Source organism: Hyperolius riggenbachi, chromosome 11, assembly GCF_040937935.1.
Source record: "Hyperolius riggenbachi isolate aHypRig1 chromosome 11, aHypRig1.pri, whole genome shotgun sequence".
Lineage (NCBI taxonomy): Eukaryota > Metazoa > Chordata > Amphibia > Anura > Hyperoliidae > Hyperolius > Hyperolius riggenbachi.
This window is the reverse complement of record NC_090656.1, coordinates 128,871,957-128,898,435: the sequence shown is the minus strand read 5'-3', so window position 1 is coordinate 128,898,435 and position 26,479 is coordinate 128,871,957. Positions and strand designations below refer to the sequence as shown.

Sequence of the window (26,479 nt, the reverse complement as noted above, 5' to 3'; positions counted from 1 at the left end):
CTATGGCCATAATGAAACTATGATTAGCTTCCAAGGAGGCGCAAGTCACCACTCCCTGGAGGTAAGGTCACCCGTTCAGTACCTTGGGTAGAAAAACTATCCATGTTGCCATCATGTACTTATGTAAAATGTCTGGCAAACTTTGGTTGTTAAAAACAACTAGGACTGATGCCCTCTCTAAAATGTTCCATAACATGGAGTCTGAGAGCTGTAATGGCCTACACTGCATAGTGTAACTACCGTATATAGTGCATACCACTTCGCAACCACACATTCTGTGTTGTAAGTGATGTTGTAATGCTTGTGTGCATAAGCAATACTGTCTGTTTACAAATCACAAGTGTAATGCTTGGGGGTTAGACTTTGACCACCCAGAGCAACAAGGCTGGTAGCTGAATAATGGAAGAGGCTACACAGGCTGCCCAGAGCAACTGCAGCTCTGGGCTTCCGATATCGCTACAAATAAGAAGCAATGGCGGCGCAGTGCGATGTTGCGCTGCCTTAACGATACCAAGCATACTGACAGGTACAGGACAGGACTATAGATTGGACCATAACTAGTAGCAACCCGCAGCTCACAGTCACGTCCACAGAAGCAGAGCAAGCAGGCTAACAACAGTCACCAGCAAGCATCCACACAGGCAAGTCTACAGGAAAGAACGTAACTAATAGCAACACAACTATGCTAGCTAAGCACGGGTGATTACGATAAGCGCACCCTACCGAAACGTGCTAAACAGACTAGCTAACACAGTAACTGAAAATCTCCATGGCTCGAATAAAGAAAATAACAAACCACTCAACTAATGGATAAATATATATTAGCAAAGTCTGCATATATATTTATCAAGAACTAGCTAAAGTATAAGTAATAAGGTCACATTGAACTACAATAAAAGAACTATACAGAGTAGCACAGTGCCCAGCTGTCACGGTCAGTTACCTGTCCAGGCGAGGCGGCTGGCACATGCGGATGCTGGCAGGCGTCCTGGGGGGTCCCGGCGGGCCTCCTTGCAGGGTGGTCTGTCGGTGCTCGCCAGTGCGTGTTGCGTTGTGCGGCGTGAGCATTGGCGCTGAAAGGCGTTGGTGTGAGAGCCGTCTGCGCGCGCGCGCAGGGATGTCTGTTTTATGCATCTTTCTTGTTTGTGCGCGTTTGCGCGTGCGCGGGCGCGCGCTTGCGCACGTTCGTGTGTGCGCATGCGCGCGCAGCACGTCGCACCGTGCGTGCGTGACGCGCTACGCCGTGCGCGCATTGCGCGGTGCGCGCCAAAAGGCCTATTTAAGCCTGGAGAGCCCAGACCTCTGTGCTGTAGTATTGCAGCTAGTTTGGTTCCCGTGACCTGACATTCTGTCTGCCTGTATCCTGATCCTGCTCCATGCTGACCTTGGCTTGTCTGACTATCCGCTCTGGCTTTGACCCTTGCTACTTACGACTACCCGCTCTGCTGCCGAACCTTGCCCGTCTGAGAACCCGCTCTGTTGCCGAACCTTGCTTGTCTGACTACCCGCTCTGTTACCGACCCTGGCTTGTTCACGGATCTGCTCTCCTGCCTACTGACTACAGGATCTGCGTGTCAAGACCAACACTGGTGTACGGGTCATTGCAGTACCAGACCCGTCCTGCGGAAGTCTCCAGTTCCGGTTTACTCCAACTACTGGTTCTGCGAGCACTTCTGCCCCGTGCCAACCAGAGTACCCTGTTCCCAGCTCAGGGCCTTTGGTTGGTAAGTTGCAGGAGTTGCTGCCCTCAGCATAACGGTCTCCATAACTCCAGGTACGTGAGAGAATACTACAGCCACGACATGGAGACCGCTGAGGCAGCGAAGGTTCTGACTACCCTATATGAACAGATGGCGGCCCTGACTGATGCCATTAAGGAGCTACAGACCAGTCACTTACGCCTGGAAGGAAGAGTCGGTGCACTAACTGCAGCCGGGGGGCAAGCTCCAGTAACTAACCCTCCCCCAGTCAATAATACACCTCCTGCACCTCCAGCTGCAACACCTCCTCCTGAGCCACGTGTAATCATGCCTGAACGTTTTTCTGGAGACAGAACTAAATTCCGTGCTTTCCGTCACTCCTGCCAGTTATATTTCAACCTGCAACCCCGCACTTACTTCTCCGAGGAAATCAAGGTGGGACTCATTATTTCCTTACTTCAGGGTGAACCCCAAGCATGGGCCCATAATCTTATGGATCAGAAGCACGCGTCCCTAGCAACTTCAGAGACCCTGTTTGAGGCTATGGCCGTTTTATACGATGACCCGCAGCGCGGTGCTACTGCTGAGACCGCGTTAGGTTACTTACGTCAAGGTCGTCGGACGGTGGAAGAATACACTTCAGAGTTCCGCCGTTGGGCGGCCGACACGGACTGGAACGATTCTGCTTTAAGATATCAATACCGGAAGGGACTTGCAGCCCATATCAAGGATGAATTGTCTAGAGCTGATGCTCCCGCTACTCTGGAATTATTAATCACTGCGGCAGTTCAAATTGACAGGCGATTTCGGGAACGCCAGTTGGAGAGGGCTAGTGAGCGTAACCCACGTTTCAACTGGGTACCTTCCTTTCCTACCAGCTCTCCTGCTCCTGTGACAACTGAAGATCAACCGGATCAGCCTGAGCCAATGCAGATCGGTGTAATCCGCCCTCGTCTTCCTCCAGAAGAAAGACAGAGAAGACGTCAAGGAAATTTATGTTTCTATTGTGGAGCAGCAGGCCATTTCCTAGAAGCATGTCCGGTTCGTATGCCTGGTAAGAAGCAAGCGTCATGGATACGTCCTGTAGGTAATTTCCAGATTGTCCGACCAACCTCTAATCATTTTTCTGTCCCTGTTTCTTTTCAGTTAACCGGAGGAAACCTTGAAGTTTCAGCTATCATCGACTCTGGCGCATGTAGTTGCTTTATGGACATTACATTTGCTACCACTCATCAGATCCCTATGCAGTATAAGAAGAACCCCCTTCTCATTCACCTAGCTGACGGTAGTGAAGTCAGCTCTGGACCTGTCATCTGGGAGACATTACCCATAGCCACAACTATTCAAGGGTTACATAAGGAACAGCTAACATTGGATCTCCTTACGTCACCTCTACATCCCGTTATTTTAGGATTACCGTGGCTTCAGGCGCATAACCCTGCTATTAATTGGTCTTCTGGCACCATATCTTTTCCCTCTACCTACTGTGACAAAAGTTGTATAAGGGAACGGCCAGGACCAGTAGGTACTCTTCTTTATACAACTTCTTTACAAGAAACCATACCTGAACAATACCATGCATTCCTTGACGTTTTTGATAAGAAGAAAGCAGACGTACTACCTCCTCATCGGCCGTATGATTGTCCTATCGACTTATTTCCTGGTTCAGCCATTCCCTTTAGCCGAATGTTTCCTCTCTCAGAGCCAGAACAGGAGGTGTTGAGAGAATACATCGAGGAAAATGTAAGGAAAGGCTTAATTCGACCCTCAAAGTCCTCTGCGGGTGCTGGAATTTTCTTTGTACAGAAAAAGGATGGGACTCTCAGACCCTGCATCGATTACAGGGAATTGAACAAAGTCACGATCAAAAATAGGTACCCTTTACCACTGATGCCAGAACTATTTCAGAAACTACGTGATGCTAAGATTTTTACAAAGCTGGATCTCAGAGGGGCCTATAATCTAGTAAGAATAAGGGAAGGAGATGAATGGAAGACCGCCTTCAGATCACGCTACGGTCATTACGAATATCTGGTCATGCCCTTTGGGCTTTGTAATGCACCAGCCACTTTTCAGCACTTTATTAATGATGTACTAAGGGAATTTATTGATCACTTTTTAGTAGTTTACTTGGACGACATCTTGATTTTTTCAGCATCTTTGGAAGAACATAGGAGACAAGTCTGTCAAGTACTGGAACAATTACGATTGCATAGTCTGTATGCGAAGGCTGAGAAATGTGAGTTCGAACAACATACAATTCAATTCTTGGGGCTCATTATTTCTGCTGAGGGGTTCACCATGGATCCACAGAAAGTCCAAGCCATTCTGCAGTGGCCAGCTCCCATCAACCGGAAAGCAGTTCAAAGATTTGTAGGGTTTGCAAATTTCTACAGGAAGTTTATTAGGAACTTTTCTGCCATCATCTTACCCATTACAAATCTCACCCGGCAACACATTCCGTTCAAATGGACAGCTGAAGCCCAGTGTGCCTTTGAAAAGCTCAAGGAGTTATTTACTTCTGCATCCATTCTCAGACACCCTGACCCAGTATTACCGTACATCCTTGAGGTGGACGCTTCGGACTCAGCAGTGGGTGCAATTTTGTCTCAGAGATCAGGTGAAAAAGCCGTACTTCATCCCATAGCATTCTTCTCTAAGAAATTGTCTGATGCGGAAAGGAACTATGACGTGGGGGACAGGGAGTTACTGGCTATCAAATATGCCTTAGAGGAATGGAGGTATTTATTGGAAGGAGCATCCCAAGATATACTGATTTACACGGATCATAGGAACCTGGAGTACCTGAAGACGGCAAAGAGACTCAACCCCAGACAGGCGAGATGGGCACTTTTTTTTTCAAGATTTTCGTTTCATATCACATATCGACCTGGGTCAAAGAACACTAAACCAGATGCGTTGTCTCGCATGTTTCCTGAAGATGATACGTCACCTGTAATGGACACTGTTCTTTCTAAACAGAACTTTCTATTGATACAACCTGATCTGATAGAGCAACTTCGTCAAAATACTTCAGACCCACCAGATAAAATTAAAGCACAGTTGGTGGCCAAGGATGGCTTGTGGCTCTTTAAGAATAGAATCTTCGTGCCCGAGGATCATCGACGGGAAGTGTTCAAACTATATCATGACCATCAGTGGACCGGTCATTTTGGCAGTGCAAAGACATGTGAATTAATTCAGCGCACTTTTTGGTGGCCAGCTCTACGAAAAGACTGTGAGAAATATGTTAAGTCTTGTCAGGTGTGTAATCGGAGTAAGGGTTTGAAGCTTAAACCTTGGGGGTTGTTGGACCCTCTGCCTGTTCCTCCTAGACCATGGCACTCAATTTCTATGGACTTCATTGTAGAATTACCAAATGCGGAAGGTTCAAATACGATTTTTGTGGTGGTGGATCGATTGACAAAAATGGCGCACTTCATTCCCATGACGGGATTACCTTCCGCCAGAATCACGGCTACAGTATTCATCAGAGAAATTGTACGTTTGCATGGGGTTCCTAACAACATTGTGTCGGACAGAGGGACTCAGTTCACGTCACAATTCTGGAAAAGTTTATGCCAATTACTCAATATACAGTTGCATTTTTCATCCGCTTATCATCCCCAATCCAACGGACAAACAGAACGCACCAACCAGACATTGGAACAGTACCTCAGATGCTTCATTTCAGGATTACAGGATAACTGGTCTCAGTTGTTACCATCTGCAGAATTTGCTTATAATAATTCTGTACATTCTTCTACTAAACAAACCCCATTCTTTGCTAATTACGGTTACAATCCGTCATTTTTGCCTGGAATGATAAAAGAATCTCCGGTTCCTGCTGCGGAAGAATTAGTCAAATGGCTGGCTCAAAATAATCAACTACTGCAACAATCTATGGCTCAGGCTCAAGGGAACTTCAAGAGGAAGGCTGATTGTCACAGGAGAGGGGACTTGGACTTGGGAACCGGAGATCGTGTGTACTTATCAACCAGGAATCTGAAACTCTCATGCCCGTCCAAGAAATTGGGTCCCAAATTTATTGGACCTTTTGAAATAAAAAGAAGAGTAGGACAAGCATTCTATGAACTCGAACTTCCCAGCAGGTTCAGAATACACCCTGTATTTCATGCTTCTTTATTGAAACCGGTATCACCGGAACTCTTTCTGGGACAAAACTCTGTACCACCTCCACCGGATATGGTGGATGGTGAACAGGAATTTGAAGTGGAGGATATCCTTGATTCCAGATGGAGGAATGGTGGTGTACAATACTTGATCAAGTGGAGAGACTATGGAGTTGAGGACAACTCTTGGGAACCAGCCTCGTTTGTCCATGCAACCGCATTGGTAAGGAGATTCCATCAGAGGTTTCCTGATAAACCAAGCCCAAAAGGCATCCGGAGGCTGCCCGTAAGGAGGGGGCATTGTCACGGTCAGTTACCTGTCCAGGCGAGGCGGCTGGCACATGCGGATGCTGGCAGGCGTCCTGGGGGGTCCCGGCGGGCCTCCTTGCAGGGTGGTCTGTCGGTGCTCGCCAGTGCGTGTTGCGTTGTGCGGCGTGAGCATTGGCGCTGAAAGGCGTTGGTGTGAGAGCCGTCTGCGCGCGCGCGCAGGGATGTCTGTTTTATGCATCTTTCTTGTTTGTGCGCGTTTGCGCGTGCGCGGGCGCGCGCGTGTGTTTGCGCATGCGCGCGTTCGTGTGTGCGCATGCGCGCGCAGCACGTCGCACCGTGCGTGCGTGACGCGCTACGCCGTGCGCGCATTGCGCGGTGCGCGCCAAAAGGCCTATTTAAGCCTGGAGAGCCCAGACCTCTGTGCTGTAGTATTGCAGCTAGTTTGGTTCCCGTGACCTGACATTCTGTCTGCCTGTATCCTGATCCTGCTCCATGCTGACCTTGGCTTGTCTGACTATCCGCTCTGGCTTTGACCCTTGCTACTTACGACTACCCGCTCTGCTGCCGAACCTTGCCCGTCTGAGAACCCGCTCTGTTGCCGAACCTTGCTTGTCTGACTACCCGCTCTGTTACCGACCCTGGCTTGTTCACGGATCTGCTCTCCTGCCTACTGACTACAGGATCTGCGTGTCAAGACCAACACTGGTGTACGGGTCATTGCAGTACCAGACCCGTCCTGCGGAAGTCTCCAGTTCCGGTTTACTCCAACTACTGGTTCTGCGAGCACTTCTGCCCCGTGCCAACCAGAGTACCCTGTTCCCAGCTCAGGGCCTTTGGTTGGTAAGTTGCAGGAGTTGCTGCCCTCAGCATAACGGTCTCCATAACTCCAGGTACGTGAGACCAGCAGACTAGCATAGTGATCGCTATGATGGGCAAGGTCTAAAAGGGGAGACAGACTTTTATGCCGGCATCGACCAATGGATGCAAGCATGCAAATCTCCACACAGCTGAATGGTAATCATTCAATCCTGAGCTGGCTTGATTACCATTTGCTAGCTGGTTGTGAATGCAAAGGACTCTCATAGGAAATACAAGCAGTATTATGTAACAACATGCCTGCAGGAAATCCACTGCTATCTGGACGCAGCTCAACTGTAGTAAGCAATTGGTGGAATGATGCCAGCATCCTGAGCTGCCCAGAACTGCAGAGCAATTGCAAATGACAATGTGACTCATTGCGAATGCACAACCAAATGCAAGCAGACAAGCCAGAACTGTCCGTTTGCAGATCCACTGCAACGGACAGAATACACTACAGGAGGGATCCTTACAGAGGAAAGTTGGAAAGACAGACCCAATGATGCAGAGACAATACTAGTACATTGTAGATTATATTTACAGTAGCAATATTGGAATGTAATTTGAATGCACCTACTGCATGTCAGGTAATACAGAATAATGAACTGATCAGGTGAACAAATGTGAATGGGTCAAGCACATTGGTCCTTTTTGAATTAACTTTTCTCCTGGGTTTTCTTCCAGAAGATACTTTTCTTTTCAATCTTCTTTTCAGTACTTAGCAATTGAAAAAGTAATGAAAGCAAATAAAGAAGAAATGTCACACTTATTTTGAGTCTTTTCTTGATGGCTGGGGGCTTTCAAGATATTTTATTGATAAGGAGTGAAAGTATCTTCTGTGAGAAAACTCAAGGAAAAAAAAAGGTAATTGGGTATGGACCCTAGTAAGGAAACTCTACAGTTTTTGTTTAAAAAAAAAAGGGTTCTATGCTTCTTGCTAGTTTAAGAACTGGAAAAAATGCTCCACTCTGCCATGTGCTAGTAGCATCTGCTGGTATCCTGGCACTGTGTAGCAGGATGTTTCTCTGCCCTCTTTTTGCACTGTATACTATGATCTGACAAGCGTGTGTGGCTAATTGCCATCAGCAAACTTGCCTGATCTTGTGCAAATTCCAATTCAGGCAGATCAAGTTGTTCAGCTAGCCTCACCCAATCCACCACAAACAGTAATTCTAATAAACGTGGTTTACATTTGTATGCCATTTTTAGGCTGGCAGCCTCCTGGCTTGAATGTATTCTCTTTCAGAACCAAGTTTTTGGCATAGTGGATTTAATGCTAAGATTTATACACCAAAAACAAATGATAATACTCTACACCTGAAACGCCACTGCTTATTCATAAGCTTGACCTAAACCTCCCCAAAGTCTAACACAAAGCTAACTGCCACCCAGTGCTTAACACTCATTTGTTATGCACCCAAATACTAAGTGCCCGTACATGTAATGATTTTTCTGATTGATATTCAACCAAATGGATTACTTTGATTGAATATCCCAGACACCTATTGCTTCAACTTATTCGGCCAATTAATTTTTGAACTATTTTCTGCTGTTTTGAAATATGGAATATATCTTTGCCTGAAAGGGGATGGGAAGGGGGAGGGGGGGGGGTCAAGAACTATGAAGGAGGATGGATGGTGATTCGACTGGTCATTGATAGATTTCTGCTGAGATCTATTGAAATTGCTTGCCATGTGGTGTGATCCCTCTCTCACCAAATTATGAAATAGGGAGTGTTTTTTTTTTAGCTGGTTTCCTCGGGAGTGGAGTCAGTCTATTTTTTTTTATTTGCACTAGCAAGAAGTACGCTGACTTCCTGACTATCCCTGTGACACCAAGGGCTTGAATTTGCCCTTATGGTGTCGCAAGAAAAGGAAGTGAATGACAAAACGTACCTACTTTTTTATCAGGACAGGACACAAGGGACACTGAATGCATTAGAAACATATAGTGGTTGTATTTTCTACTCTAAATAAATAAATAATGGGGTGGAATCTGATTGCAACCTTAACAGCTAATGTATTTATCATACTGAAAAACCTAAATTATAAGAGTAAAAGCAAAAATTCCTGCTCTGAGGTCCACTCGGCAGAGAGTTGGCTGGAAAAATGGTACTTTCTGTTATATCTCTGTTCGGGTGTAGACAAAGCTTCACCTTCCAACACAGAACTAACCACACGGGAAATAATAAATAACCTTTACCAACTGTAAAGCTGCATCAGAAAACACCATGAAGAAATATATATGCACGTTTATACAATACAAAAATATAAAGTAATACTTGACAGATATTAGTGTCAGAATTGAGGTGCTGGGTTCTGTATCTGCTTTTCTCTATCATTTCTGCATAGGTTTTAAGCATGAGTACATAATTCCTGGCGTTACTCTATGGGTGCTAGGACCACCAGAACTAGATGGAAGTGATGTGGTCCTTACCTGAAGAGTGACGGGTGTCTGGTAGGAGGAGGAGATGCCCTGTGGAGAAGAAATAGTCAGCACTAGCCCTGTTGTGTGTTATTTAAATTTGGGTTTAGTGGTGCTTTCATAAAAAAAATTAAGTATGATGAGTTTGATTCATTTTTTTTTTTTGGATACTTTTTTTTAACTTGTGCTTTTATATTCTCCAGCCCCTATGAATGGGGCCCCCATGAATTCTACAATTCATGGGGGGCCCCAGAAAAACTTTGCTGTGGCCCTCCCAACCCCTATGTGCACCTCCCAGCTTCAATATGGCTGAACATATATATGGCTGAACATGATATATTATAATCACAATATCATCCCCCCATGACTGCTCCCCGCCCTATGCACAGTGCACATAGACCAGTGTAGATTTATTTCTCACAGTGCACAGAAGTCCTCTCTTCCCATCTGCCTCACTTTCTGTCTCCTTGCACTCACACGACCTGTGACGACTCAGGAGCACTTGACCAACATCTGGAGAAGGTTGTGTAGAAGCGAGGAATGTGAGAACAAGGCAGACAGGAGGACTCCCGCAAATACAAATGTATTGCCAGTGCATCCCTGCGCACTTTGCATGGTCACTACTGTAGCAGTGTCACAGGGGAAGTCTGACCGGCTCTCCTGGCCTGGGGCCTTCCAGAAGGCAAAGGACCTGATCCCCGGTAACCACAACACTGTTCTTCAGAAGTGTGAACGGGACACATCCTAGCTTTTTTAATATTTGAAAATGTATTTTTTTTTTTTATTCTATCAATATCAGGTACAAGGACGTCAGATCAGTTTCTTTTGATTGGACTATATCATTCGAGGGTCATCCAGAAAGTAACAGCCTTTCTGTATTTTTTCAAAGCACTCCTTAAGTGGCACACTCCAGCTGCCATAATACTGTAGTGTGCATGTGAGAAGGCTGGCTGGCCCGCACCTTTGAAAAAATAAACAGAGCGAAAATAAAATAAACATCTTATTGAATTGCAAAACTAGAAAGCCAAAATAAAAATAGGGTTAACCTTAATATTACCCACTAACTACTCCAACTTCGTCATAAACTTTGCTCCTCTTAAATATATAAATACAAACAAATGTTCAGGAAATGTAAGCTATCTACTATGTAAATGATAACACATAGGGCAAACTCCTAGACAAACGCAGGCAACATTACGCAGAATATCTCACATGTACAACTCTAAAACAAAAGAAAAAATAGCATGTCCCATCGAAATTGTAAATGCGTTTCCAGAGTGCTATGAATTTATGTATAATTTAAAACAAACAAAATGTAAAACCTGTATTTACAACAAGTTTCAAAATACAAGAATTTGTACAGCAAATATAGCTCCCAAAATGATCCCAACACAAAACAGATCAGCTAAGTAAACAACTTGAAAAAAGATCATAGAAGTCATTAAAAAAGCTAAATGTAACAAAGCACCAGGAATAGATGGCTCCAGTAGGGAGTATTACCAAACTTTCCAAGATGTACTAAATGCAGACTTGAAAGTGCCCTTTAATTTAGTGACAAAAACAGGACAAAGACTCTTTAAGCTGTTAAAATTTTACTTCCCAAGTCCGGCAAAGCACCAGGTAGGCAAGAAATGTCCTTCTTCTATCTGTACTGAACACATATTTTTCTGCATATGTAGACTTTATTAAGTTTTATAGAGATGGACATTGTCGTATCTGGAGAGGACAGATAATTTGATCAGAATATCATACGCAAGAACATGCTAATGAAATAAACATACGTTTATATTTATAAAATCTTCAATTAAAACATACTGGGAAAATAAATGCCCCTTATTTACCTAGGAGGGAGCGGTGGCCTCCGTTATTACAAGAGGTTTCAAGGTTTCACTGTGAGTGGAGGTAGTTATCCCAACCAGGGGCGTAGCAATAGGGGGTGCAGAGGTAGCGACCGCATCGGGGCCCTTGGGCCAGAGGGGCCCCGAAGGGTCCTCCCTCAACTACAGTATTAGCTCTCTATTGGTCCTGTGCGCCTAATAATCACTTCTATAGATACTTTGAATAGTGGTAATCATTAACAAACTGCTCCCCATCCCATTCTAGCACCTCTGACACTGTAGTTGCCATGGGCAGGTTTTGGTGCGCCGTATCAATTGTTAGGTATAGAGTGCTTGGGGGGGCCCCATTGTAAAACTTGCATCGGGGCCCACAGCTCCTTAGCTACGCCACTGATCCCAACCTACTGCTGGGCTCTGGATATTTACCCCATGTTGGTGGGGAAGGGGCCAAACTTTTATTTTTTAAGTTTCCTAACAAAAACTCATCACACCAATCCATACAGAGCTCTGCTTCCTTATTTATCCACTTCTTTTCTCTCACTCCATAGAATTGTGCAGTCTGAATAGGCCATGAAAATAACTAAGAAAAATGCTATAAACAGGCAATCATTTTCCATGGTTCTATAGAAACTAGGGCAATGTCTCAAGAGTCAGTCATCTGACAAAGGAGAAAGTGATTCAGTTTGATTTGACTGTAAATTCTTTCTCAACTCTGCACATCAAGCTTCAGAATACCAAATGCACAACATTTTCATTTTAAGTTACAAAAAAAACCACCAGCCCTGTCACTGTGCCAGAACTTTGCCAGTGAAATACTCACCATTATCCCAGCTAAGGTGCCACAAAACACAATCCTCCCTGATAAAAGCAGTTTCACAATTCTGCCACTAGGAAGCAGCAACATCCTTTAAAGTAAAAACATCCTATACACCAGGTAACTACAGAATAATGAAGACAAGACACATTACACACACTAGAAATGAAATTGACATAAGCAAATAACCAGAAAATACACAGTCAGAGAAAACATAAAACATGTTCATTATTCTGACATTCAGTCATATGGATCTGACAATGAATGGCAGTTTGTACTGCATCTATGACACACAGCAACCATGCAAAGCTGAAAATTGACATCTGCATGAAGTTGATGCTTGGTAAAGAACAGACAAAACAAATTAAAAAAAAATCAAAAACTGTGTTGTGAATGTAAGAAATGTAAATGTATGAGTGCAAAAATATTGGACTGTAAATCAGAGATGCCACAAGCTCTAAACTGCAATGATGCAACATCACATGATAACGGGTCTATTTATTCCTAGCTCAGGCCGCCGAAAAACTACTCACCCACCTACTCCTGTACTAACTCTGGGCCCATGTTGATTACTATTCCCCCTCCCAATTGTAGCAACTCAGGGAAATTACTCTTTTATTTTTACTAACTTGTGTGTCATCTGGCTGAAACTCTGGGCGCTCAAATCAGACAAGCAGCGCTGGCGGCTAAACGGTCGGCACATTGCTGAGCTGAAATCAGCTGGTTCGATGATCACTTGTAAAATAGCCTCTGAGTTTGCATCCACATGGCCCAGTAATGAGCAGCCTAACGCCTCCAGCACATGTATGAGCAGAAGCATCCTCTTAGCACGTGTGTGCCCATGCCACAGTTCCTTCTGATGTGTACACTTCTGTTGTTGTCCATAGCATCCAGGGTGGAGATGGCCTCTTTGTTATACATCCATGTATTCAGTCTCCTTGGTAAGAAAGTAAAGGTGATTCCTTTGTGGATATTTTTTTATATCATGGGACCTGCTGATCAAGGAAATCATGGATTGAATATTTTGCAGCTTTTCCCAATTGTTATTTTGTATTTATATTGTCTAAAACTGACTTCACAGTGTGTTTAATGCGAAACTTGGCATCTACTAGTTTTGCAGCATTAAAGGGCTACAGAAGTGACAGGTTTTGGACAAGTCCATCTCTTCATAGGGGATTCTCAGCAAGGCTTTTATTCTTTATAAAGATATTCCTTAAAAAGGATTTAAACAATGATGCTGGCCAGCCTCCCTGCTCGCTACACATTTTTTTAGCAGTTGGACAGAACAACTGCCATTCATTAAGTGCTTTTGATATGCTTTTGAAATAAATACATAAATCCCTGAGAATCCCCCATGAAGAGATGGACTAGTCCAAAACCTGTCACTTCTGTCAGATTTCTACTACCTACTGAAAGTGACAGCAACATAGGAGAAAAGTCATTTATTGTGCAGTGGAGTAAAGGAAAGGGAGATCGGCACTGCTGTTAAGACTTTTAATCCAGAGTGTTGTATGCAGGTGCTTCAACATGCAATTAATATGCATAACAAATATGACACATCATGTCAACATTGAAGATACCAAATATCAGAGAGAGGTGCGGTGCGGTGGGTGCTGGGCACAGATGCCTGTCAGCGTTTACTGTAGTCCCGAATCCCGGGAAAAGTAATTTATGGCTCATTTTACTCTGGAAAAAACGTACTTCTTATTTGACTATGTTTGCACATATTTTATATTTTACAATGTTTCGCCATAGTGCCCAGCACAGGACCATGCAGACAAAATGTGATTAGGTATTTATAAACATAAAGGTGCGTACACACACACACACACGTTACAAAGGACTAAAAAGTAGTAAGTGAGCCACCTCTTAAAGAGAGTCTGAAGCGAGAATAAATGTCGCTTCAGACCTCATAGATAGCAGGGGCACGTGTGCCCCTGCTAAACCGCCGATATCCCGCGGCTTAACGGGGGTCCCTGATCGCCCAAATCCCCTTGTTTCAGCGGGGGAGCGCTTCCTGGTTGGGGCAGGGCTAACCGCCGCAGCCCTGCCCCACGCGCGTCTGTCAGTGCGCATCTCCGCCTCTCCCTCGCCCCTCTCAGTCTTCCTTCACTGAGAGGGGCGGGGGAGAGGCGGCGATGCGCTGCTGATAGACGTGACTGGAGGCAGGGCTGCAGCCGTTAGCCCTGCCTCCAGGAGCGACCAAGTCTGCGACCAAGTGTCGCAGTGGGGGGTTTGGGGGTGAAGGGACCCCCGTTTAGCGGCGCTATAGCGGCGGTTTAGCAGGGGCACACGTGCCCCTGCTAACCATGAGCTCTGAAGCGAGATTTATTCTCGCTTCAGAGTCTCTTTAAGGTGCGTACACACACACTACTGTAATGAACGACGGGTCCGTCAAACCCTCCCGCTGGGCGGGCGTTCTGCCGACAGTAATGCGTGTGTGCAGTCTGTCAGGAAGACTGATAAGGCTGTTTCTCAACGATCCGCTCACCTTATCAGTCTGCCGACAGACTGTAGACATGTACTACTGTCGGCAGAACGTCCGCCCAGCGGGAGGGTCTGACGGACCCGTCGTTCATTACAGTAGTGCGTGTGTACGGACCTTGAGAGGTGGCTCATTTACTACTTTTTAGACCTTTAAAACGTGGGAGAGGTGACAGTGGGTTCTGTTTGGGGGTGTCTGGGCTAAGTGGTCATTGTGGATGCAGCTAGTAGTGGCAGGGTGGGGCAGCTCACTGTGGGTGCTCCTGGAAAATGGCAGGGGAGGAGTACTGTGGATGCTGCTAGGGGTGGAAGGGGTCACCTGTGGGTGCTTCTTGGTTAGGCAGAATGGGAGAGGTGACAGTGAGGGCTGATGGGGGATGACAGTGGGGAGAGGTCACTGTGGCTGCTGCTGGGGTGAGAGAACACTGTGGGGGTACTGGTGCCAGGGGCAGGGGAGAAAAGGTCACTCTGGGGTGGAAGGGGGGAGAGGTCACTATGGGTACTGCTGGGGGTAGATGTTACAGTACCTACTGGTTGTGCTGTGGGTTAGCAGGGAAGGGGAGAGTGCAACTGGGGGTTGGTCACTGTGGGTTAACAAGCCTATAACAACTTTTTTTTTGTTTTCAATTAAGTAGCCTGAATAGGCTGAAATAGATTGACTGTGAGATTGGTGATCCTAAGTAAAGAAAACTGACAACATAACTCAGGAGGTGAAACTTGGACAATTTGAATATCGCGCAAAAGATCATTTATTTCAGTAATTCAACTTAAAAGGTCAAACTAATATATGAAATAGACTCACTACATGCAGAGGGAGATATTTCAAGCCTTTATTTGTGATGATTATCATACATGATTATGGCTTACAGCTTATGGGAACCCCAAAACCAAAATCCCTGACTATTAGAGTAAAATAAAAATGTTCAATATTCTAGGGCTCAAAGTATCAGACTCTAATCAGCTAATTAATCCAAGACACCTGCAAAGGGTTCCTATTTCATATATTAGTTTAATCTGTTAAACTGAATTACTGAAACAAATAAACTTTTGCACGATATTCTAATATTTCGAATTTCACTTGTACTTCAGTTACACAGTGTAACAATCGATAATATGGCGGCTGCGGAGGTGCGGAGTGAAGCCGCAGCCGCCTTTGTTCCCTGTTCCCTGTCCTCATCCGTTCCGTCGGCGTCTAGCACGCTGGGAACGGTATTGTCATCTGCTCATAGGGTCGCGGTCGCGCGCGGTGACAGGACCTTTATGCTGGGAGAGGGCGCGTCAGCTAACCTGCCGGTCGGCTGACGTCGGAGGTGACTCTCGCCACTCGGATTGGCTGTTTCGAGATGGGCGCGGCTGAGAGTCTCCCTCTGCTTCATAAAGCCTTAGTTCACCATTCGCAAACTGTCTGCTGTCGTGAATACTTTGTGTTAGCGCTCAGACCTTAGACTACTTCCCAGGTGTTGAAACCAAGGACTTCACACCAGACTAGGAATTGTGATATTGTTATTGATTACTTGTGTATGATTCTGGCTATACTCTGACCTCGCATTTGCTCGCTGATTCTGTACTTCTGCCTATCTGATCCTTGTTGCTGAACTTCTGCCTGTTTCACTACTATTCTCTTGCCTATCGCTTTGTACTGATATTACCTCTCTGTTGCCGTACCTTGCCTGTCTGACCATTCCTCTCACCAGTGGGCCCTTGCCACTGGTGAGGTGCTTATATGCCCACCAGCTCCTCTGGTGAGGTGACACTAGTTTCTGATAGTACCTTGCCAGCTCCTCTGGTAAGGTTTTGTTAAACTATACAGTTACCGTGTCAAATAGTACTTTACCAGCTCCTCTGGTTAAGTCTTGTTACTGATACAGCCCTATTACTGATAGTACTTTACCAGCTCCTCTGGTAAGGCGTTGCCAAACTATCTCGTTCTGTTGTAGCTAGTGCTCACCAGTTCCCCGCTGGTTCAGAGTTTGTATATAGCTCCAGTGACTGATAGTGCCTTGCCAGCTCCTCTGGTAAGAGCTGGCTTAACTATTCGGTCACTAGTGCTGTTAGTACCTTACCAGCCCCTCTGGTAAGGTTTAGCCAAACTGCTTTGATTCTCTCTTTGCTTATGCTTTCCCAGCTCCACTGGTAAAGGTCTATTGTTTACATTTGTGTTGTTAGACCCTCCAGCTCCACTGGAGAAGTCTATACTGTTGCACCAAACACCACACCATACTCTCTGCAAGCTATACTTGTATTATTGGTGATACTGCAGAATGCAGATCATCAGGTATAGCGTCTGTATTATTTGTGGTTCTGCAGAGCACAAATAATCAGACGTCTGAGTTGCAGCACCCAAACATTACACACAGTACGATACAGAATGCGTTTGCAAAATTTTACCCCAAATTATCTCCTTAGCACTGGCATCCCAATCCTTGTGGACAACAATCACTATGCTTGTGTACGCAGCTTACAGGACAACCGTCAAAGTTAACTAAAATTCTAAATACCACATTTATTTCCAGTAATTACTAGCAATTAGCAATACAAATCCTTTTTTTCATCTTTTCATGTTTTTGTGAAGAAAATATGACAGTTACAGAGAACAGTTTTCAATGTGGGCATTACTACAGAGGACTGTGTCCACCACATCCAGCATCCAGAAACAATCTTCACTGGCTGTAATAATGTGAGAAAAATGTGTTCAGAATGATAGAAAGCAGAAATATAGCTTCAAATGTGTGTAAATAATCATCAGCTTCAGCTCTGTGTGCCTGATCCTGTGTCCCTCTCTCTGCCTCACAGTATAAACAGTTTACAGCCAGGGAGATCTCATTATGAATGTGTGTGTGTGTGTGTGGGGGGGGGGGGGGGGGGGCATTAAATATGGAAAAAATACAGGTTCTTCTGTGTATCTAAAAAATCCATCAGCTGTTCCAATATGACCTGTGAGAAAGCAGGCAGGACAGACACAAATTGTAAATTCATCTGTGAATAGTGACAGATGAGTGTAACCTAGCTACACGGTATAGCTCTAGCCTCTAGCTTTATGCTGACACACATTGTTAGAAACAGCTGGTAAACAAGGAACGTTTTTTTCACACAGACTGTGAGGAGAGACCTCTGAAAAACTTTCTAGTGTTGCTGGCTAAAAGCTCTATATGCATGTGGGGTTTACAGAAGGAAAGTTTCTTTGATAGTTGTTCTTTAAGACACAGATGGCTGGAGTGGAGACTCTGAATCGAAAAGCAGAATGCATAAAGGGTGCACGTGAAGCACATTTACTAACACTTGCTTATAACTGGGACCTTCCAAAATGAAGATGATGGAAGATCCAAAACTGAGATTTCATGAAAGATCAGCAAAATTGATGACAACAGACCATGCAGAGTTAAACATTATCCAAGAAAAGATTCCAGTGCAGAATGGGGATGTGGCGTGTGACCCTTTGTTGCTGTGGCATTACACAATATGTAGTGTCCTGCAGGCAGCGTTGTCGCAGCTTTTATATTGTTTCATGATCATTACATGTTCAGCTGATAAGACATTTCTGCTTTATTGCACTGATGTAAATTGCAAGGTTGTCAGGAAATTAACTTTTTAATTCAGATAACATGGGCTGTATAGGCGGTATTTAAGATAATAAAATAGCACTGGCCACATTAACTCTTGACACAGTGCAGTGATTGTGTTTTCAACAACCCCACGTAGTAAGGAGCTGGACTAGAAAATCTGGCTTTCTGAAAAGGTACCTTCATGCGTCAATGTATCAGGCATTACGTTAAAGAAAACATAAGCTCAGGTAAGAAACAGATACCTAAGGAGAGGGAAGCGTCTAGATCCTTCCTTCACTGTCCTCCGCTCCCACATCACCGAGAATGGACCCCTCTAGCACTGGGGTGCACTCCTCTTCTGCCACGCGCCTGCGCAGTAGCACAGAACTGCACAAGCTATTCTGGTTTACTGCGCAGGCCTGGCCGCACTCATGACAGAAGAGGATTGAGGCCCTGATATGATTGTTGACAAGCCCTTGTTGGCAATGTTCTGGGGGGTCCGGGCTTGGCGATGGTGGACCAGAGTACAGCGAAGGAAGCCTCATTAAGATCCAGAGCCTTCCCTCTCTTTACAGCAAAGGAAAAGAGGCGCCCAATATACAGTTGTGTTCAAAATTATTCAACTCCCATTGCTGTAAAGGGTTTTAGGGAATTTAGAGTACATTTGTTATCGTGTTCAGAAATAAATCTTACAAGGACTTTTTAAAGAACCAAATGCAACTAAAATTACATCAATTGTTTTTTGTAATACAGTATTAAATGTTTTTGTTTGTGATTTCTTCATTGACACAATTATTCAACCCCTTAAAGACTACCACTCTTAAGAACAGAGGTTCATTCAAGTGTTTTCGATCAGGTATTGAAAACACCTGTGGATGTTAACAAGCAGCAATCAAGCATAATAAGCACCAATTAGGCAGATTTAAAATGACTGTGATACTCAGCTTCTTCTAGACATTTACTAGTGTGTTTACAAACATGGTGAAGTGAAGAGAATGGTCCAGGAAGACAAGAGAAGAGGCGATTTCTCTTCACAGAAAGGGCAATGGCTATAAGAAGATTGCAAAGATGTTAAACATACCAATAGACACCATAGGAAGCATCATTCGCAAATTCAAGGCAAAGGGCACTGTTGAAATGCTACCTGGTCGGGGCAGAAAGAAGATGCAGACTTCAACTGCTGTGCGCTACCTGAAGTGCAAAGTGGAGAAAAGTCCCCGTGTGACTGCTGAGGAACTTAAAAAAGATTTGTCAGATGCGGGTACTGAAGTTTCAGCTCAGACAATAAGGCACACAGTGCGTAATGAAGGCCTCCATGCCAGAACTCCCAGGCGCACCCCCTTGCTGTCTCCAAAGAATAAGAAGAGTTGACTGCAGTATGCCAAAAGTTATGTGGACAAACCACAAAAGTTTTGGGATAGTGTTCTGTGGACTGATGAAACAAAATTAGAACTGTTTGGGACCATGGATGTTTGGAGGAGGAAGAACAAGGCCTATGAAGAAAAGAACACCTTGCCTACTGTGAAGCATGGTGGGGGGTCAATCATGCTTTGGGGCTGTTTTTCGTTCTGCAGGTACAGGGAAGCTTCAGCGTGTGAAAGGTACCATGCATTCTCTTCAGTACCAGTAGATATTGGATGAAAATGTGATGCAGTCCGTCACAAACCTGAGGCTTGGGAGACATTGGACCTTTCAACAGGACAATGATCCCAAGCATACCTCCAAGTCCTCTAGAGCATAGTTGCAGATTAAAGGGTGGAACATTTTGGAGTGGCCATCGCAGTCACCAGACTTAAATCCGATTGAGAACCTCTGGTGGGACTTAAAGAAAGCAGTTGCAGCACGCAAGCCTAAAAAATGTGACTGAACTGGAGGCTTTTGCCCATGAAGAATGGGCTAAGATACCCGTAGATCGCTGCAAGACAATTGTGTCAAGCTATGTTTCACGTTTAAAAGCTGTTATAACTGGAAAAGGATGTTGTACTAAGTACTAAGAATGAATGTCACTTGAGAGTTGAATAAAACTGATAATGATGTGAGCACAGAAAAGACATTTTTGGTTGTTTCATTATAAATGTTATGTTATATTTGTCTGACTTACAAGTGCCTCTTTGATTTAATTGTAAACAAGATGTCTGAAGTGATCAAAATCAATGTCAATGTCAATGTAATGCTGGGGGGGGGGTCATACTTTCTGACCACCCAGCGCAAAAAGGCTAAGTACCTGGATAATGGAAGCGGCTCCACAGATGGACACAGGAGTAATGAACAAGCGAGCAAGATTGCCCAGAGTAACTGCAGCTCTGGGCTGCCTATCAGGCCAGATGCTATGTGATACAATACACAACAGATGTAGTCAGCAACAGGCTTGGATCATACACGTTAATTCAGATGTCAGTTGTATTGGAAGGATTAGGCAGATTCGTAGTAGAGACGCGGGCATAGGTTGGTGCACAATACAATATTACAATAGATGTTACTTCAATAATATTACTAGAATATTACGAATAAATTACAAGATATATAACTACAAAGTACAAGACTGACTGACTAGCGTACATATATATCATTCTGATGCACAAAATATATGAAATGTAGCTCTCAAATAACTCACTAGCTAAAGCACAAGTAATGATAATTAACAAGACAGACCACAGACAGACAGACGGAATGCTCAGCCAATCTAGTCGCTGTTTCAGCGACGGCAACATTCACACTGAGATAGACAAGACTAACAGGTAGGAGCGAACTAATGGTAACCGCTGCTATAGTTCATCCTCAAGAACAAGGCTAGAAGGAATACTACCAGTCACCAATGTGGTGCTGGCAGAATCTAACTATCAGGACTCACTGACCCCCGCAGGTCAGCAAACATCCAGCAGACATGACAATACAGAGCAAGGTATTATACATTTACAATAACAACTTTCACAGCATAGACCCAACGACAACTCAGAGAGCTGAACACTATGTCGGGCGGGATTAGAAATGGGAGGCAGACTTTTATGCTGGCATCAGCCAATGAATGCCAGCATGCAAATCTCCACACAGCTGAATGGTAATCACTCAATCCTGAGCTGGCTTGAATACCATTTGCTAGCTGGCTGTGAATGCAAAGGACTCCAATAAGAAATATATGAGGGCTATCTGGCCGCAGCTCAGCTGCAACAAGCAATTGGTGGAATGATGACAGCATCCTGAGCTGCCCGGAACTGCAGAGCGATTGCAAATGACATTGGCCTCAATTCACTAAGCTTATCTCCTGTCTTTAATAACTCTTCTAGAGTTGTTACCATGGTGATAAGGCATGTAGTATTCAGGAAACATTTTACCTCAGGCAAACCTAAAGTTAACTCTTCTGTCTTTAAGTTAACTCTTTAATCCTTAAAATAACTCCAGAGTTAAAGACAGGCTGTTCATTAACTGTGTGTGAAAATAACTACAGAGGAGGTAACTTAACTACAGAGGAGGTAACTTAACTACAGAGGAGGTAAATTAACTACAGAAGAGGTAACATAAGGAATGAAGAGATAAGATAACTCTCTTACTGTGTGGAGGTAAGTTTTCTCTTGCCTTATTATCTCCAGCATGATCTTAGTGAATTGAGGCCAATGAGACTTATTGCGAATGCACAACCGAATGCAAGCAGATAAGCCAGAACTGTCCGTTTGCAGCTCCACTGCAACGGACAGAATACGCTACAGGAGGAATCCTTACAGTCAAACTAGCCAAAACACTCAATTTCAGTGGGGGTTGAATAATTTTGAACACAACTATATGTGCAATGAAGCGCGATTCGGCCAGGCTTTCAGGCTGAATTGCGGGGGCTGGAGACACCCGGGGAGACGGCGAGGGATGAGTGGTCTTAAAGTAAACCAGAGATCTAAAAATAGCAAGAATCAATACTTACCTGGGGCTTCCTCCAGCCCCATAAACGCGTCGTCCTCCCGTTGTCTGCTGTTCAGCCGCGACCAGCCCCGGTAACTGGCTCAGTCGCGTCAGTCACGTTCTACTGCAAATGCGCAGGAGGTCCGTGCATGCGCAGAAGACCCAGACTGGACCCGACTGAGCCTGTTACCGGGGCTGATCGTGGCTGAACGGCAGACCGCGCCAGGACGACGATAGACTCAGATGCGTTTATGGGGCTGGAGGAAGCCGCGCGTAAGTATCAATTCTTGCTTTTAGATCTCTGGTACACTTAGACTTAAGGAGGCCCCAGGTAAGTATGGAACCCGAGATGCTTCTTGTCTCAGGTTCCCTTTAAAGGAATACTTAAGTCAAAAAAAAAAATGACATTTACTCACCTGGGGCATCCCTCAGCACCCCGAAGCTGGATGGTGCCCTCGCAGCCCCGCTCCGATCGTCCTGTCCCCGCCGGCGGCTACTTCCGGTTCGGCGACAGCCGCCGACAGGCTGGGAACGCGGCTGATTTTCCGCGTTCCCAGCCGCTGCTATCACTCTCTATGCTGCTATAGCGTATATAGCAGCATAGAGAGTGATAGCAGCGGCTGGGAACGCGGAAAATCAGCCGCGTTCCCAGCCTGTCGGCGGCTGTCGCCGAACCGGAAGTAGCCGCCGGCGGGGACAGGACGATCGGAGCGGGGCTGCGAGGGCACCATCCAGCTTCGGGGTGCTGAGGGATGCCCCAGGTGAGTAAATGTCATTTTTTTTTTGACTTAAGTATTCCTTTAAGTAATTGGCCCAAAATGAGCATGCAGATCAGATGCTTTGCTTTTTGTCTGACTTCACTGGCTGCATGCTTGTTGCAGGTGTGTGACTCGAAAACAGCTAAAGCCTAAAACTCAGCCTGACAGCCAGGCAACTGGCATTGTTTATAAGGGAATGAAGATTGAAGCCTATTCCTCTCACTTAAAGTTTTCCTTTAATAGCAGACACAGTTTAATATGTGCAGTCCATGTTTGCTGGTTCACACAAGCTCTACTTGCCCTTATTAAAGGGAACCCGAGGTGAGAGGAATATGGAGACTGCCCTATTTATTTCCTTGCAAACAATACCAGTTGCCTGGCAGCCCTGTTAATTTTTATGGCATAGGTAGTGCCTGAGTCAAAACCCTGGAACAAGCATATGGCTAATCCAGTAAAACCTGATTCAGTTTAGTCAGAGTACCTGATCTGCTGCATGCTTGTTCAGGGTCTATGACTAAAAGTATTAGAGGAGAGGAAAAAGAGGTTGGCACTACAGCTGGATCTACTTGCAATTAGTGTTGGGCGAACAGTGTTCGCCACTGTTCGGGTTCTGCAGAACATCACCCTGTTCGGGTGATGTTCGAGTTCGGCCGAACACCTGGTGGTGTTCGACCAAACTGTTCGGGGTTCGCCGAACTGCTGAATGCATGGCCGAACAGGGCCCCTGTTCGGCCGAATACTGCCCCCCATGGGGTCGCAGGCATAAGGGGGGAGCATGCCCCGATCGCGGGGGGGGTCGGAAATTCCCCCCACCCCCTCCGCTAGCGCTCCCCCCTCTGCCCGCTTCCCCATACAAAAAGTTTAAAGCAAGTTCAATAGTACCTGGTGGCACTGGCTGGCAGTGGAGTGAGGAGGAGGAGGAGTCCGAGTAGCAGAGTGACGTTGAGGCCGGGCAGCGGGCGGTTCAGCGCTAGTACCCTTGTGGTACTTCCGCCCTTTCTCTGACCTCACGTCCTCGTATGCGTCATCACGCAGAGGACGTGAGGTCAGAGAAAGGGCGGAAGTACCACAAGGGTACTAGCGCTGAACCGCCCGCTGCCCGGCCTCAACGTCACTCTGCTACTCGGACTCCTCCTCCTCCTCACTCCACTGCCAGCCAGTGCCACCAGCCCAGGTACTATTGAATTTGCTTTAAACTTTTTTTATGGGGAAGCGGGCGGAGGGGGGAGCGCTAGCGGAGGGGGTGGGGGGAATTTCCGACCCCCCCCCCCGCGACCGGGGCATGCTCCCCCCTTATGCCTGCGACCCCATAGGGCCCCCAAAATGGGCATGTTCGGGGGTCCCATTGACTCCCATTGAGTTCGGCGTTCGGGCCGAACATGCCGAACATCTGGCCCATGTTCGGCCTGTTCGGCCCGAACCCGAACATCCAGGTGTTCGCCCAACACTACTTGCAATGGGAGGGCTTGCAGGATTGCGGCAGATTTTGCCTCTGGCACAATCAGCGTGCTCAGACTGGAAGTGAACAAGAGTCTGGCATTGGAAACAAAGGATGCAAAGTCAGCACTGCTGTGATCTGTGTTTAATCCATAGGAAGTGATACATCACATAACGTGCAGTATAAAAAATTCACATACCGTTAGGTGGAGGCTGCGAGCTGTGAGCTGGTGGTGGGTGCTGGGCACAGAATAAGCCTTACAGCCGTTTCGCGCTATCTGGGCGCTTCTACAGAGGCTTGTACCAATATGGCTAAACCAGTAAAACCTGAGTCAGTTGAGTCACAGTACCTGATCTGCTGCATGCTTGTTCAGGGTCTATGACTAAAAGTATTAGGGACACAGGATCAGCAGGACTGCCAGTCAACTGTTATTTTTTAAAAGGAAATAAATATGGCAGCTTGCATATCCTCACCTCGGGTTCCCTTCACATCAGTAAATCTGCTATGGCATATATGCAGTCACCCTCTACACCACTAGATTGCGCTGGTCCATGACACACTATCAGTGCACAACAATTCTCATTGTCAGACGACTACTATAATCCAAGACAGATAAATGACTAAATGACTCCTACAACAAGTACCAATAAAGATCATAACTAAACATTTTAATAATTTAATTGTTTATGACATATACAATAAGTATAAAAAATCATGTAATATGAGTTCTCTTTGAGCATATGAATAGCCATGGCATTGTAGCATGATAAAGTTACACATTCCATGTCCCACTAAATATACATCATTGAAACAGGCTGAATTGTACCCTAGGCTGTAGAAGTTCATATCATACAATCCAACCCATTTCTGTGATCAGCTTATATATCATAGAAAATTTACCGGCAGAGGCGAGAGAGGCTCCAGCCTCAGGGCGCAGTGCAGGAGGGGGCTCACAACTCACTCAGTTATCATTCCCCTATTGTGTTTGAAGCAGAGAGAAATAGGAAAGCAGATACATGGCAATGACTACAAGCCAGATAACTAGAGATTAAGGTGTTGGGGGTCCTGGAGCACCTTTTAGTCTAATAGCAATCAGTGTGTGACGACTGGGATGGGAGGGATGGAGGGGGGCACTTTGGTGTCTCAGCCTTGGGTGCTGGAGGACCTTATCCCAGCTCTGTTTACCGGTACATGTTTTTCAAGACTTTGGATAACCCTGTATGGAATGTAGAGACAAAAGCCAAACGAGGAGTGTAAAAATCAGCTGCAATAGTATTTTTGTGCTATTATTTACTTAAAGAGAACCTGTACTGAGTAAAATTATTTAAAATAAACACATGAGGTAACTTCAAATGAACATTACATAGTTACCTTGCCATCAGTTCCTCTCAGAAGCTCACCATTTTCTTCTTACAGTGATCCCTTCCAGTTCTGACAACATTTTGTCAGAACTGAAATATATCAGTTGCTGCCAGTTATATATCAGTTGCTGTCAGTTACAGCTGAGAGGAGAACTGATGTGTCCATGTTTCCCTATGGCTCAAGTGGGCGATGTTACAGTTTAACAGTGTGCTGACCAGGAAGCTGTTATGGGGTGATGGCCATTTTTAAAATGGAGGACGGAGAATTCTATTGATCACAGTGGACAAACAGGACGCAGGAGAGGAAAAATAGATTGAGGAGTAGACTGCACGGGAGGCAAGTATGACTTGTGTATGTTTATTTTGACTTTTAATTTTCAGTATAGGTTTTCTTTAAAGAGAAACTCTGACCAAGAATTGAACTTTATCCCAATCAGTAGCTGATACCCCCTTTTACATGAGAAATTTATTTATTTTCACAAATAGACCATCAGGGGGTGCTGTATGACTGATATTGTGGTGAAACCCCTCCCACAAGAAGCTCTGAGTACCGAGGTACTTCTGGCAGTTTCCTGTCCGTGAACCCTGTTACATTGTGCGAAATAGCTGTTTACAGCTGTTTCCAACTGCCAAAACAGCAAGCAGCAGCTGCATCACTTGCCAGCAGTAAAAATGTCACCATGTAATAAATGTCAGAATGTAAATCAGGGATTTAAAATATTTTAAAATGGACACACTGACTATATCATTTATACATAATTATTGTAAAAATGAAGCACTTTTTTTTTTACATTATTTTATCTGGAGTTCCTCTTTAAGTAACCAGAACATATGAACAATATCTTTTCTTCACTTAAAGCAGATACGGGTAAATGGGTAAATAAATCTATAGCAGCTGATATTCACCCCTCCTAAAGAAAAACAAAACAAAAACAGACTACCGTATATACTCGCAAGCAAGCCGAATTTTT

The 26,479-nt window shown here is 45.1% G+C and overlaps 1 protein-coding gene across 3 annotated transcripts in view; it reads right to left on the bottom strand.

Moving 5' to 3' along the window:
• LOC137538570 (epidermal growth factor receptor kinase substrate 8-like protein 2) overlaps positions 1 to 26,479 on the bottom strand; it is a 246,829-nt gene that overhangs the window by 70,604 nt on the left and 149,746 nt on the right. The gene's annotated exons all lie outside the window — the stretch shown is intronic.